This window comes from Manis javanica, chromosome 11 (assembly GCF_040802235.1).
Source record: "Manis javanica isolate MJ-LG chromosome 11, MJ_LKY, whole genome shotgun sequence".
Classification (NCBI taxonomy): domain Eukaryota; kingdom Metazoa; phylum Chordata; class Mammalia; order Pholidota; family Manidae; genus Manis; species Manis javanica.
The window spans coordinates 99,179,923-99,194,589 of NC_133166.1; positions in this window are offsets into that span (position 1 = coordinate 99,179,923).

Here is a 14,667-nt window from a genome sequence, read left to right on the forward strand (position 1 = left end):
TCTCAGTTGTTTTGGGGGGTTGTTTCACTTGAGAAAATTGCTTCATCCAAGATCATGCCTTCTTCTGGGGGCAACTTACATGTAGTGACTTATCATCATAAGTGAATAAGGCTCAGTGCATTCACCTGCAGTCAGGATAACTGAAGAGCCATTCCAGCTTCAGAACTTTCTACCAAGTCCCTGAGACTTTCACTGGGCTTACAGACATCTTAACTTCTCCCTCTGTCTGCCCGATCTTGTTTTTGTCCTCTCTCTTCTGCAGGTACTGATTCCATGAGCATCCTTAAGTGACATCTGTATTTCGTAGTCTGCTTGTTGGGAAACCCTACTGAAATACCTATCTTGCAAACACCTGCATGTGTAGAGGTGCTTTTTTACAAAGGGGAAATCCCTGCTGAAATCCCATTGAACTCTGAACCTTTAGTGCATTGGCACTTCAGGATCCTCATACCTAGAGACCTGCAGGCAAGAAGAAGAGTCACTATTTTGGCTCTTACCATGATCTCCACTATTATCATAAATGGAATGCCCCTGTCTCTTCTCCACCACTCCACATTCTTTGCTGCCTGTACAGCTGATGGGCAAATACTTTGCTTCAGTGTTATAATTTCTTGTGTGGCGAACCCTGTGTTTTCAGGTCTTGTTCATCACACCCTCACCCTAGAAGTTTCCCTGATTAATTTTTCTCCATTCTGATCTGTGAGCTTTAAGCCACCTTCTTTTATTTCTCTGTGGCCTCTATTATTACCTTTGTTGTGTTGTAATCCAGCGGTTTGCTTATGAGTCTGAATTTGCCCCTCTGGGGTGATTTTCCAGCCCTGTACCTAACACGATGCCTGGCTCATCACAGGCTCTCAATTCGTGTTTGTTGCAGAATGAAATGCATTTGGTTTTTACTGCTGAGAAAACAAGGACAGGTACAGGCATACCTAGGAGGTATTATAGGTTTGGTTCCAGACCACTACAATGAAGTGAACATCAAAATAAAGGGAATCAAATGAATTTTTTGGTTTCCTGGTACATATAGAATTTATGTTTACACAATACTATCATCTATTACATGGGCAATAGCATTATGTCTAAAAAAACAATGTACATGCTGTAATTTAAAAATACTTAGTTGCTAAAAATGCTAGCCATCATCTGAGCTTTCAGCAAATTGTAATCATTTGACTTGTGGAGGGTCTTGCTTTGATGTTGATGGCTGCTGACCAGGTTGCTGAAGGCTGGAGTGGCTGTGGCAATTTCTTAAAATAAGACAACAATGAAGTTTGCTGCATTGATTAACTGTTCCTTTCGTAACAATTTCTCTGTTGCATATGGTGTTGCTTGATGCCATTTTATCCACAGTAGAACTTCTTTCAAAATTGGAGTCAATCCTCTCAAACTCTACTGTTGATTTATCAACAAAGTTTCTATAATATTCTAAACACTTTTTTTGTCATGCAGCATCTTCCCCAGAAGTAGATTCCTTCTCAAGAAACCAGTTTCTTTGCTCATCCAGCTCCTTATGAGATTTCAGTAATTTAGTAACATACTCAGGCTCCACCTCTTAAAATAGTTCTCTTGCTATTTCCACCATATCTGCAGTTACTTCCTCCACTGAAGTTTCGAACCCCTCAAGTCATCCATGAGGGTTGGAATCAATTCATTCAAAATTCTGTTAATGTTGATTTTTTGACCTCTTCCTATGAATCACAAATGTTCTTAATGGCATCTAGAATGGTGAATCCTTTCCACACGGTTTTCAATTTACTTTGCCCAGATCCAGCAGGGGAATCGCTATCTACAGCAGTTATAGCCTTACAAAGTGTGTTTCTTAAATAATGTGTTCAAAGTCAGAATGGCTCCTTGATCCATGGGCTGCAGAATGGATGCTGTGTTAGCAGGTATGAAAACAATAATCTCATTGTATATCTCCATCAGAGCTCTTGGGTGACCGGGCACATGGCCAATGAGCAGTAATAATTTGAAAGGAATCTTTCTTTCTGAGCAGTAGGACTCAATGTTGGGCTTAAAATATTCAGGAAACCATGTTGTAAAAAGGTGTACTGTCATCCAGGCTTTGATGTTTCATTTCTAGGTCACAGGTAGAGTAGATTTAGCATAATTCTTAAGGGCCCTAGGCTTTGTGGAACGGTAAATGAGCATTGGCTTCAATTTAAATTCACCAGCTGCACCCTAACAAAGTCAGCCTATCTTTTGAAGGTTTGAAACCAGATATTGACTTCTCCTCTCTAGCTATGAAAATCTCAGATGGTATCCTTTTCTAATGGAAAGTTACTCATCTACACTGAAAACATGTTGTTTGGTGCAGCCACATTTATCAGTGATTTTAACTAGATCTTCTGGATAGTTTGCTGCAGCTTCTCCATCAGCACCTGCTGCTTCACCTGCACCTTCACATTTTGGGGATGGTTTATATCCTTAAACCTCATGAACCCACCTCTGCTAGCTTCCAAATTTTCTTCTGCAGCTTTCTTACCTCTCTCAGCCTTTGTAGAATTGAAGAGAGTTAGAGCCTTGCTCTGGGTTAGGCTTTGGCTTAAGGGGATTCTGTGGCTGATTTGATTTACCCAGGCCACTCAAAATTTCTCTCTATCAATAATAAGGCTGTTTCATTTTCTTATTCATGTGTTCACTGGAGTAGCACTTTTAATTTCCTTCAAGAACTTTTCCTTCGCGTTCACAACTAGATTAACTGGTGCAAGAAACAGAGCTTTCAGCCTATTTCAGCTTTTGACATGCCTTCCTCACTAAGCCTAATCATTTGTAGTTTTTGATTTAAAGTGAGAGGTCCAGGACTCTTCCTCCCACTTGATCATGTGGAGGCCATTGTAGGATTATTGATTGGCCTGATTTCAGTATTGTTGTGTCTCAGGGAATAGGGATATCTGAGGAGATGGAGAAACACAGGGGACTGAGCAGGTGGAGTAGTCAGAATACATGCAACATTTATCTAATTAAGTTCACTGTCTTATATGGGTGCAGTTTGTGACACCCCAAAGCAGTTACAATAATAACAACAAAGATCAGTGATCACAGATCATCATAAAAAATATAAAAATAATGAAAAAAATTTGAAAAGCAAGAAATGCCAAAATGGGACACAAAGACATGAAGTGAACAAATGCTTTGGGAGAAATGGCATCAGTAGACAAACTCCAACCAGGGTTGTCACAAAATTTCAATTTGTAAAAAAATGCAACATCTGTGAACACAATGAAGCAAAGTATAATTAAACGAGGTCATCATTGCCTAATTATTCTTATCTGCTTATCCAATTTAAGAAAAAGTTTCCCAGTACCACAGAGAAGGGACTTTATCCACTTAAAAGTTACTTTTATCTCTTTCTGTAGATCCTGGTCTTCTAAAGTTCTCTTTTTTTTCTCAGTAGGAACCTGGTAAATGCTAACAGACTCCCTGAAACACAGTGTCGGAAAACAGCCCAGCTTGGCCTCAGGCAAAATCGCAAAAGTGGCCAACATTTGTCTTTGGTTCTCTAGCATCTCTTTCCTGTGTTCTTTCCCCAGTCCCGGCACGATGTTACCTCTCCTATTTCATTCTCTTCATAAAACTTAGCTCTAGGAAAAGGATTGATTTAATCATTCATAGCTTGGTGTGGCTTTAATGCAGTGTGCTGTCTCTTCCTCAAGTATTTGCATTTATTTTTACCTCATTTTTGCTTGGGGAACAAAAGGCTGTATAGAAAGTCTAAGGAATTCTGTTCTTTCCCTTCAGAGCATCTATGTTTATTTTAAATTTGGTAAAGTATATAACCAAATAAAGTATATTTGATTTATATATTGGGATTCACTCCGTGGAGGCTGTGCTGGTGTCCAGGCCCAGGTCACAAACGTCGACTTGAGTCAGCCTTCACTTAAGGAAACACCTCTCTGTCAAGGAAATCGCACACCAGCACAACCCACTCAGCTTCAGCCAGCTTCTCTTACCCTAGAAAACAGGACCTGCTAGCCTTACTCGGTGATCTCCCACCTCCTCACCAGCCATGCCCTGTGGCCCTGTGGCCTCTTCTAATGCTTTACAGAGCTCATTCTTGTCCCAAATCTCTCCGAGCATCCCACTGCTCACGGGGCACCGCGCTCCTCCAGGCCAGGGATTGTTTCTCTTGAATAGAGGACATCAAACTCCTTCTAAAATTGTTACAATTTTGTCATTTGACAGATGACAATATAAAAGTACAAATTTATATTCAATAAATTATGTAATTATTTGATTAATATTCTTTTTCCCTTCTACCATGTATTCAATAAGAGTAGGGACCTGTTTTCATACTTAGCATTATTTCTTAGCACCCAGCATAATTTCTAGTAGGCTGTAATTTATATGTGATGTTTAATATAAATTCATAAATACTTGTTGAATAGTTGAGAAAGTGTCTTAGGGGTAAAAGAATGGTAGGGTTCAGGGCAGGCTGGCCCAGAAAATACTACTTTGGGAATGCACATTACTTCAAGTTGAAGATAATCAAGGCCCAACAGACTTAAGACCTTAACTGCCTAAAAGAATTTAGAAAGGGTGTCTCTACTGATGAGAGTTACCACCAAAGATAATGCTTTTTTTTTTTACATAAGAAAGATTTCTTCAAAAGACATGACAAACATTTGTTTACCAAACATCTGCTCTTCCCATCTTCCTGTAAACTGTCTTCTTTTTGAAGTCCCAGATCCTCACCCACATTTTCTTAGCTCAGGATGGCATAGAAACCTCAATTGCCTGACTGTTGAGGTGCATCTCATGCCTTTGGGGGGCTCCTGCATGTGCAAAATTAAATGTGTTTTTATCCTGTCAATCTCTCTTATGTCAATTTAATTATTAGACAAGCCAAGGAACTTAAAAGGAAAAATGGGAAAATTTTTCTTACCCTACTGTTTTGAGGCCCAGTATGGGGCTCTTCACTGGCTGGACATTACTTACTCTTGAGCTGCTACAGCTGAGAGATCTTGGGATGTCTGACAGGTGCCAGCAAAGGTGACAATTCTTATCATTACCAGTCTTACGGACCTCTACCTCCAGAGTTTATTGGAAGAAAGCATGGAGAGAGTAATTTTCTTTTTCTAAATTTAGATTAGCAGGAAAAAATGATTTGTGTGAACTAGAAGCTTGGGTATAGTGACTCTGGTACAGATTTGTTATGAGTACTCTCGATTTCTATCGATCTGGTTCCTCCCAGAGATGCTCATTGTTTTCTTTTGTCTTTATCTATTTTGTAGCTTGCTTTGGAAAGCTGTAGGTCTGATGTTTTCCTTTTGTCTTGTTCTGTCCTGAGAACTTGGCTTTGTGTCCAGTGAGATGTTCTCTCTGGTCTCTGTCCACTGGAAGGTGCATGTACTAGCATTCATCTGGTAGCCCGTTAAATAGACCGGGATTCTGGGACACCAACTCACACCCAGCAACTTCTTTCTTCCTTCTAGTCCAACTGTGCCAGCATTTAGGGGAGTTTGTCATTAGGGGTTCCAGCCCATAACGTGCCTTTCTTGTCTCAACCTTTGTTGCTTTGTTAGAGTTAGAGAAGTCCCATTGCAGTACCACCCACCCAGAGTCACAGATGATCAGGAAATGCCTGGAGGCATCTCGTATTTACATTGAGAGACTGGACACACTGTTCTCACTACATGATTATTATTGCATATGACAGGGAAGGTCTTTATTTTCTGAAGCTAACTCTGGGAGTGAACTTTCTGGATTTTTTTTTTTTTGCATTTTATTTTATTTATTTATTTATTTATTTATTTATTTTTTGAGAGGGCATCTCTCTCATATTTATTGATCAAATGGTTGTTAACAACAATAAAATTCTGTATAGGGGACTCAATGCACAATCCTTAATCCACCCCAAGTCTAATTCTCAACAGTCTCCAATCTTCAGAAGCATAACGAACAAGTTCTTACATGGTCAACAAGTTCTTACATAGTGAATAAGTTACATGGTGAATAGTACAAGGGCAGTCATCACAGAAACTTTCGGTTTTGATCATGCATTATGAACTATAAACAGGTCAAATATGAATATTCGTTTGATTTTTAGACTTGATTTATATGTGAATCCCACATTTCTCCCTTATTATTATTATTATTATTTTTAATAAAATGCTGAAGTGGTAGGTAGATGCAAGATAAAGGTAGAAAACATAGTTTAGTGCTGTAAGAGGGCAAATGTAGATGATCAGGTGTCTGCCTGTAGACTATGTGTTAATCCCAGCTAGACAAGGGCAGCAAAACATCCACGGATGCAACTTTCTGGATCTTTTGGGGGCTCCATGTTTTGCACTCTCTTGTGGGACACTTCTTGCTCCCCTTGTTAAGCCATAGGAAGGCTTATTGGTTTGAGCCACTACTGAATAGGTCCTACTTGTCAATGGTCACACAGTGGAACTTTTCAATTGGAAAAATGTCTACATTTGAAAAAAAATTTTAGCTTTCATCCTAAACAATAGTCTTATTGGTACTCATGGAAAGACCAAATTGAAAGGTATATACAAAGAAGTATAATGGCTAGCCTTAGGGACTCCCTTAATAACGTGAAAGAACAGAAATTTGAGAACAAAAATTCCAATCTCCATCCAACATAAATTCTCCTTCTTAAAATCTGGTCCCAGCTCCTCAGCAAAATTTCTCAGGTACTAAAACTCCTCCTCCCCATCCCCCACCACCAAAATCCCCTAAACACACCCAATTGCTTATTTTAGCTTTGCTTTTTCCAGAAGATTTATAGAGCCCTCTGGCTTGACCTCTAAGCACAGGATATACAGGTTACTCAAGTACATTCTAAAATCCAGAATGCACCTGGGTGGACAAGTCTTGGACATGCAGCTCATTTTCCTGGGCTCTATAATCAGGCTCTGAGAGCTTCAAGACTTCCTATGCAGTATCCTCTGCAGATATATTCTAGACCCCACCTGAAGAATTCATGTTAACTGGAGAATAGCAGATCTTTTAGGTCATAAAGCCCTTTTACCTCCCCTTTCAGAAGATCCTACCAGACTTAAAGAAAAATTTTGAAAAATAATGACCATTCACAAGCCTCCTCAGAGAGAAAACAGATGGCCAGAATTTTTCCCAGGGCCTCCTACAAATGACCAGGAAATAGCCAGAGGCTGATAGTCAAGGCTTGATAGGAACAATATTGAAGGCTTTCCCCACAAAAGTGAATTGGTCTTAGGTTAAATCAAACATTCAGAAAGGAGAGCATCCGAAGGCATTTGTTGAGGTTTTTTTTTTTTTTTTGCAGACTTTTCAAAAGTCTTCACTAAACTCAGAAGATTCAAAACATAGCAATCCTTTGATTTCCATCTTAATTGGAAATTTTCTTCCTGTTATAAAAAGGCAAATTCAAAATAGTGTGGTTGAGTGGGCAAATTCAACCTCTGAACATTATAATGAAAATGGCTGCCAAGTTCCTTGGAGATAACTTGCAAGAATGCAGACAAAGAAAACCATCAACTCTTGATTTACAACTTAAACTTCTAGAGAACCAAAAAGTGTAACTCTAAGATCATCTCAAAGTTCCTTCAGAACCTTTCCTATTTGACTCTAGACATTTACAGATGTTGTAAAAAAAATCAGGCTATTCGAGGTAAGTGTCCTGCCCTTAATAAAAAGAAGAAAACATTTAAATAATAATTACTCCAGACTTCTGATAATAGAGAAATATACCCAAATTCCTAGGAGAAATCTTGCATTCTTTCTCTGTCCCTTTTTAAGATTAAAGATGTGACTCTTACCTTGTCTTTGAAATGTGAACTCCCCAGGAGATAACAAAAACAATGGCCTGAGACTATTTTTTAAAAATCAGGGAAAGAGGGGGGGGGCGTGGGGAAAAAAAAAATCAGGGAAAGAGACCTTTTAAACTTACATACAAGCTGCTAAGAAGTCTCTCTTGCCCAAATTCTAGGCCACAGAATCCTTAAGATTACTTGTCAAGGACATATACAAATTTTAAAAGTGTTTTCCAAAAATATTAGCAAGAAGCTTTTAAGCATGTAACCTTTACTGTTCCATCTGCTGGAGACATAAATTATTTGTAAACTAGGGAGTTTTGTATTGTACCTGATTCATGGCCAACATTTTGGGATGGAAACTGTTTATGTAGGTTTGTATGTTTATATATGTCTATACACATACAATTTTCTACCTCCAGATTGTTTTGCCAAAATTAATCCATAAAATTAAAGTTTTATTTAAGTCTTTTAAAAATCACTTATGAATAAAGTATTTCTAAATCTCAGAAATATAATAAAAACTAGCTCAAATGTTTTTCAAGTTCACATGATCTAGGGTAAACATAGCTAGTTCAAGTTTGTCGGTTTAATTAATAGACATCTTTAGAGTTATCAGCATTAAGTATAATACTTTTACATAGGTTTACTGAAAGTCAAATAAGCTTGTATCTGTCACAAAATTTTGTCAGCAAGAAAAATAACTTGATGATAACTAACTACTTTAATGTCTCATGACATTTTCATGATTAGTCTAAGTATGGCTGTTAAAAACAAGTGAGTTAAATAGATGTAAGTGGGATAAAAATTTTTAGGTGAACTTTTCACTAATGATTGTTTTATAATGTGTCTAATTAAAAATCGTTTCCCAAATCTCTTTGAAAAACTCTACCCTTAGAATTTTGCTAAGTTAAATTATGGGAAGGCGTTAAATATCTACACCATTTCCAAATAAGATAAAATATTAAAACATTAATTACTAAACATAGGCTTCGTTTTATAATGGAACTTAAGATATTTGGGTTCATCAGTAAACATATACTGTACCATACTGAAAAATTTGCCATGAGGAAATATATGTATCTGAAATTATAAAAATGTTTATAAATTTGCCAAGCCACAGAATGCTAATATAAAAGACTCCATAATTGCTTACTTCTAAAGATTTTCACTAAAAATTAAGATTTTTCAGGGTTAAAAATTCCAATATATGTAATTAAAGCCACCAAAAGTAATCAGGGAAACATTTGCAAATAAGGAAAATAAGATGCATGTTTTCAGTTACAGAAAGTGTAAGAAATGGAAAGCATTTTTATTGAGGGAAAAGAAAATGTTCTCCTAAAAGACGAGCTAATTATTTCAAAATGGGAAAGAGGAAGATCATAGGATAAAATATGAATGTAAAAAAGAAAGTTAGATAAGGGACATACACAAAAGGAATGGAAAGGAATTTTAATGTGCAGTCAATCTGGCTAAGGGTAAAATAAATTTATAAAAGTTAATGAATTTTAATATAAAAAATAAGCTGGTGTAAAATTTGAATTTGATTTTCTTTCTGTTAAAAGGACATAGTTTTCTTGAACTATTGGTCTGCTCTTGATAAACTGTCAAAGGTTTTTCTTTAACCTTTAATGCAATCTACCCAGAAAAGAGATTTTGTGTCTTGTCAAAATAATTTCCTGTGTCTTTATTAGGTCTTTGATTACCTAAGAAAGCTGAGTCCTCCCTTTTAAAGCTAAGCTTTTTCTTCCTTTTTTAACAATTGTTTACCTTTCCATATTGGCCAGCAAAGCCTTTAATTGTCCCTATGGTTAAATGGACAACTAAGTATTGTTTCACAGTGATTTATGATCCTATTTGACCACATATTTTAAAGCCTCTTTGATATTTTTGACAAACTTCTCTTCTCAAAAATCAAATTCTGAATAAAGGCTTTTTGACCTCTAACTAAAACTGAAATTTCCTAAGGGTCTCTCATCTCAAAATATTTGTTCATCTCAAAAGGAACATCTCAAAATATTTATTCTCTCTTCTTACACAAAGGAAGATGTTAAACTAAGCAGAAATGACATGTGACGCATTGCCAAATAAGAATACTAAGCCTTTTTCATATTTTATGGCATATGTATGTGTTGTGATTGTTCTGTAAGTTGTATGACATTCCTAGAAATCTAATATGTCCTGGCATATTATCAGTCATAATGGCAGTTATCTAATGTTATATGTCACAAAAATAAGCTAATTTCTTTTTTAATTTCATTGCAAACAACTCTCATCAGATCTTTAATGATGATCATTTTTAGGTCTTTTTTGATTTATTGTTATTGTTTCACTCTGATGTTTTTGCAAAAGTGCTTCATCTTCAAGAAGACTCATATAAAGCACTCTAGAATACAGATTTCTGATAAATTTAAGATAAAAAAAGTGAACTGGATGAGAATTTCTAGAGCTAATGAAAAAACTAGATTCAAATAGAACAAATATTAATTACATAGGACTGAATGAACTGAGAAAGATGATTATGATTTTATGACCTTTATTTGGAACACTGATGATTTTAAAAAATATTTTGTTTCTAGATTTAAGGAAATCTTTTTCTCTTTTAAGCTACCTATGACTTAGAACAAATTGGTAATGCATTTGTAAATGAAGATAAGCCACTTATCTTTTTCTACCTAATTGATCCTTCCAGAATTCAGAAGCTCTCAGTGAGTATTTTTATTTTCATGGCAAAGTAGTTATTTGTCTAACTTCACTAAGAATCTGTTCTCCTAACAGGACATAGTTGGAAACATTGATTATATCACCAAGGGTTTGACTGGAATGTCATATTTAAGATATACATACAAAAAGACTCAGATATGACCAGACAGTTTTAAGGAACTAAGGTTGACTTTAAGGAACAATAAGTCCCTTTGGAAAATCAGCCTGTTACCATACTTACAGGGATCCCAGCAGCCCTGTCAGATAACTAACAAAGGTCACTTCTTGGTGGGCGCAGAAACTTAAGGATTTTTTAGGGACCTCAAAAAGAGAGAAATTTACCTAATTGTGTGGGTTGTGTAGATAAAGTCTGATAGCAGATCCTCAGTGTGGCTTCTTGGCCTTGAGAGGCTTTTAAAAGTCCCACCTGAAATTCCTTATAATTAAATTTTCAGTAAAGCAGATTAAAAGATTCTACATGGTCAGTTGCTATTCTTGTTGTACTTAAATACACAATCAAGCTAAGTTTATTGAACTAGACTTAATTTGTAAACAAATTAGTCTTATTATAGTTATCTTTGATAGAAATAGGGGAGATTATAAACAAGCAGTTTTAGGAGAAACAATAATACATACTTGTGGAGATTATGTTCTAGTTCTGTTAATTGTCTTTGAGGTTTTGTTTTCTACCTGTAACCTGGACTGGTTCCTGAATTCTTCTAGCTTCCTCCAACATTTGGCTACAGCTCTCCAAATTAATATTTCTAGTTTTTTCCCCTACCATTCTGATTTATAATCATGGAGAACTAAAACTGCTCTTTTTCCAATGCCATGCAAGCTAAAGTTGGAAAACTTGATATAAACTTCAGAGAAAGCACCACAACAGCTGATATATAAGCAATCTCCATGCTTGTTGCTGTGTGGACCACTCAGAAAGATCACCAGAGATGTTCAAACTGCAAACCAGGAAAATCCATCAGATTGCCACTGCCTGCCCTCACTCTATTTAAAGGTGCTTTGAGCCTGACATCTAGAAATCTTCTTGACTGGCTCCCTCAGACCTCAGAAACTTGTTCATAGTTGGCTCAAATCATTAACCATTGTTTTTCTTTTGTTTCCATAAAAATGCCTTTTTAAATACCTGGTTTCTCAAACAATACAGGCCTAATGTTGGGTACCCAGCTGCATCGCCACTTCCTGAAAATGAAACATGGCTTTTTAACTGGAACTGACCTATTTTTAATACTAGAGATTAATGCAATGGAATAATGGAGTGACCTACCAGCTCAATTCATAATAGGTGAAGCTTCCAGGGAGGCAGGCCACCACAGAAATTGCTACTTCGGAATACAGATTATTTAGAGTTGCAAACAGCCAAAGCCCAACATACTTAGGAAGAACATTTAAATACCCTCTTATAACTACCTGCAAGAATTTAGACAGGGAGTGTGGACCAGGAGGAGAGTGACCACCAAAGATAACTTTGTTTTACATGAAAATTTCTTTTGCGTGGCATGGAAAACATTTGTTTACGAAACATTTGCTCTTCCCATCTTCCTGCGAATTGTCTTCCTCCCCTTTCCAAGTCCTAGGCCCCAGCCCCAGCCCCTCAGTGTCTGGCTGTTTTGGGGAGCCTGTGATGTCATTATGTGGCTCCCATATGGAATTAAACTTATTTCTTTCTTGTTAATCTGTCTTCTGTCAATTTAGTTATTAGATCAGCTAAGGAACCCAGAAGGGAAAAAGGGAAAAGTTTTCCTCCCCTAAAGGACAGGCGCCCTCAAGGGGAAGCCTCCCACTGAGCTTATGTCTCTGGTTTTCACTCCCCCATCTGTTTCAGGGCCACTTCACATTACCTATGATCTGGGATTTTCACTTTGCCAAGTAGCTCAAGGAAAGGAAAAAGAAAGGGCAGGTAGAGTGAGAGAGGCTGAAGAATGGGGAGCATTGTTTGCCCTTGAGGCTGTGGGAAGGAAGCACCTGCTGCAATTGCCCAGTGGGGTGAAGAATGGCAGAGGCTGCGTACCCGCCACACTCTGGAAGTGTAGGAGGTGTCTTCTAACTCAAGAAATGGACACATTTAGAAGTTAGGAATCTAAACAGGACACTATATGAGCTTCCTACGGGTTCCATAGCAAAGCACTACGCACTGAGTGGCTGAAACAACAGAAATTAATTTTTCCACAGTCCTGGAAGCTGCAAGTCCACGATCAAGGTGCTGGCAGGGCTGGTTTCTCCTGAGGCCTCTCTCCTTGGCTGGTGGATGGCTGCGTTCCCTCTGTGTCTTCACATGATTTTCTCTCTGTGCCCGTGCCTCAGTCTCCTCTTATAGTCACGTTGGATTGGGGCCCATCCATAATAACCTCATTTTACATTAATTACCTCCACAGAGGCACTGTCTCCAAATAATAGTCACAGTCTGAGGTACTTCAAAAGATAAATTTTTGGGGTATGCAATTCAGCCCATAACAGTCACCCAGCCAAACAGAGGCAGGGTAACTCACAGGTTAAACGTACTCTATTTAGGAATACTAGGATTGGAATTCTAACTTTACACTTAAAACCTCTTGGACAAGTTGTTCAATCTCTTGAAATCTTAATTTCTTCTTCTGTTAAGTGGAAATAAAAATAATTATGGCACTAGACCTATTACATCAGACGCTATGTGCACAATAGAATGAGAGGACATAGTAAGTACTCAGTTACTACAAGTAGTAGTAGCTCTTGTTTTTGTTGCTATAACTTATTTTTAATGGTTTCCTTTTCTGTAAAATGGGACAAATAAAATGCTCACCTACTGTAACTCTGGGGGTAAAATATATTCCCAGTCTGGGGCAAATAAACCTTTGAAGCCAAAATCAGTCAGAGGGAAAAATTAAATGGGAGAAACCTGTTTATTGCTTACAAGCAGTCATCTACTCCTGCTCGCCCGGGTCTCTCCCAGTCCTGGCTGGGAAGAAGCCAAAAAAAAAATCTCTCCAGTCCCAACAGAGGCTCGCTTCTTTCCCTGCCCCTCGTATTGATATGAAGATGCCTAGTTCTCTCCACCCCTTGTAAACACCCATTGATATGGGGATGGACTAAGGCCAAGTGAGCGATTTTGGAAATATTGCAATTTTACCCATACCTACTTAGAGTTGTTCTGAGGATTGCATAAGATGATGCATAGCCGAAAGCTAATACATTGCCTGCCACAGGACAAGACCTCAAAAGTTAATTGTGGCCATCATCTTTATGGGACAACAGCCCAGTTTTCCCAAGCACTGTATCTTCCTTTTATCCTGTGGAAGAAGATCTGATGTAGCAAAGTTGTGCCTATATTTAATGAAATGCAAATTTTCCTGTCGGGACAGTTTTAACCAGAAAAGCCACCTGTTTTATGCAGGAGTTCATATTTTAGTTATTAAACCTGAAATGAAGCAACATAGGAGAATGGACAACTTTTAAAATTATTCAGCTAAAGGGGGATGGGATCTGTGTTCTGAATTACGTAATAAGGAAATGCTCAGGTTCAATGTGGGGGATTAACCGTTTAATACTTTGTCAGACTTTGACAAGTTCTCCTATTTTCTTTTTACACCTCTCACTGTGTCTTGTATAATTAAGAAATGGTGCTGAGTTCTTGTCATCCACCATTAAGAACTAGTCTCAGATAGTTTCATAACATCTGCTTCTTGCAACCTTCTAATTATCCATAAAAATCTGGCAGAGGGACCTGAAGGTTTATCCAGAACACAGAATTAGAAAACAAACTAGGGCGCTTTGCTTCTAGATACAGAGTGATGGTATAAAGCAGGTACTTTCTAGCTTCTTATTTTGCATGCAACTATGTTTCCTGTTCAAATCAGAGTTCGGTGCATGTCTTCTCAGTAAAGACTCAATTTTGAAAAGCATCTTTTGACAAAATAAATGTGGGTCAGGAATGTTAATGGTGCTGTGTCAGACTCTGATGTCAGTAGCTGCTCTGTTATTCTTTGCACAATCCAGTCAGACACTGTTACTTCCCTGTCCATGTCTGTGAACTTTGAGCTGTCCATACCCTGAGAAGAAAAACTGGGGAACTTTTGACTGGGACCGACCCTTGTCTCTAGCAAGGTCACCTACTAACCTCCTGTTGCTTGTTTCTTGTAGCAGGTGCCTTCCTTGCCCATCTACCAGCCTGGCTTTTCACCTCATTGCTGCACCCTGATTCTGGGAATGCATCTTCCTGGATTCCTACACTGTA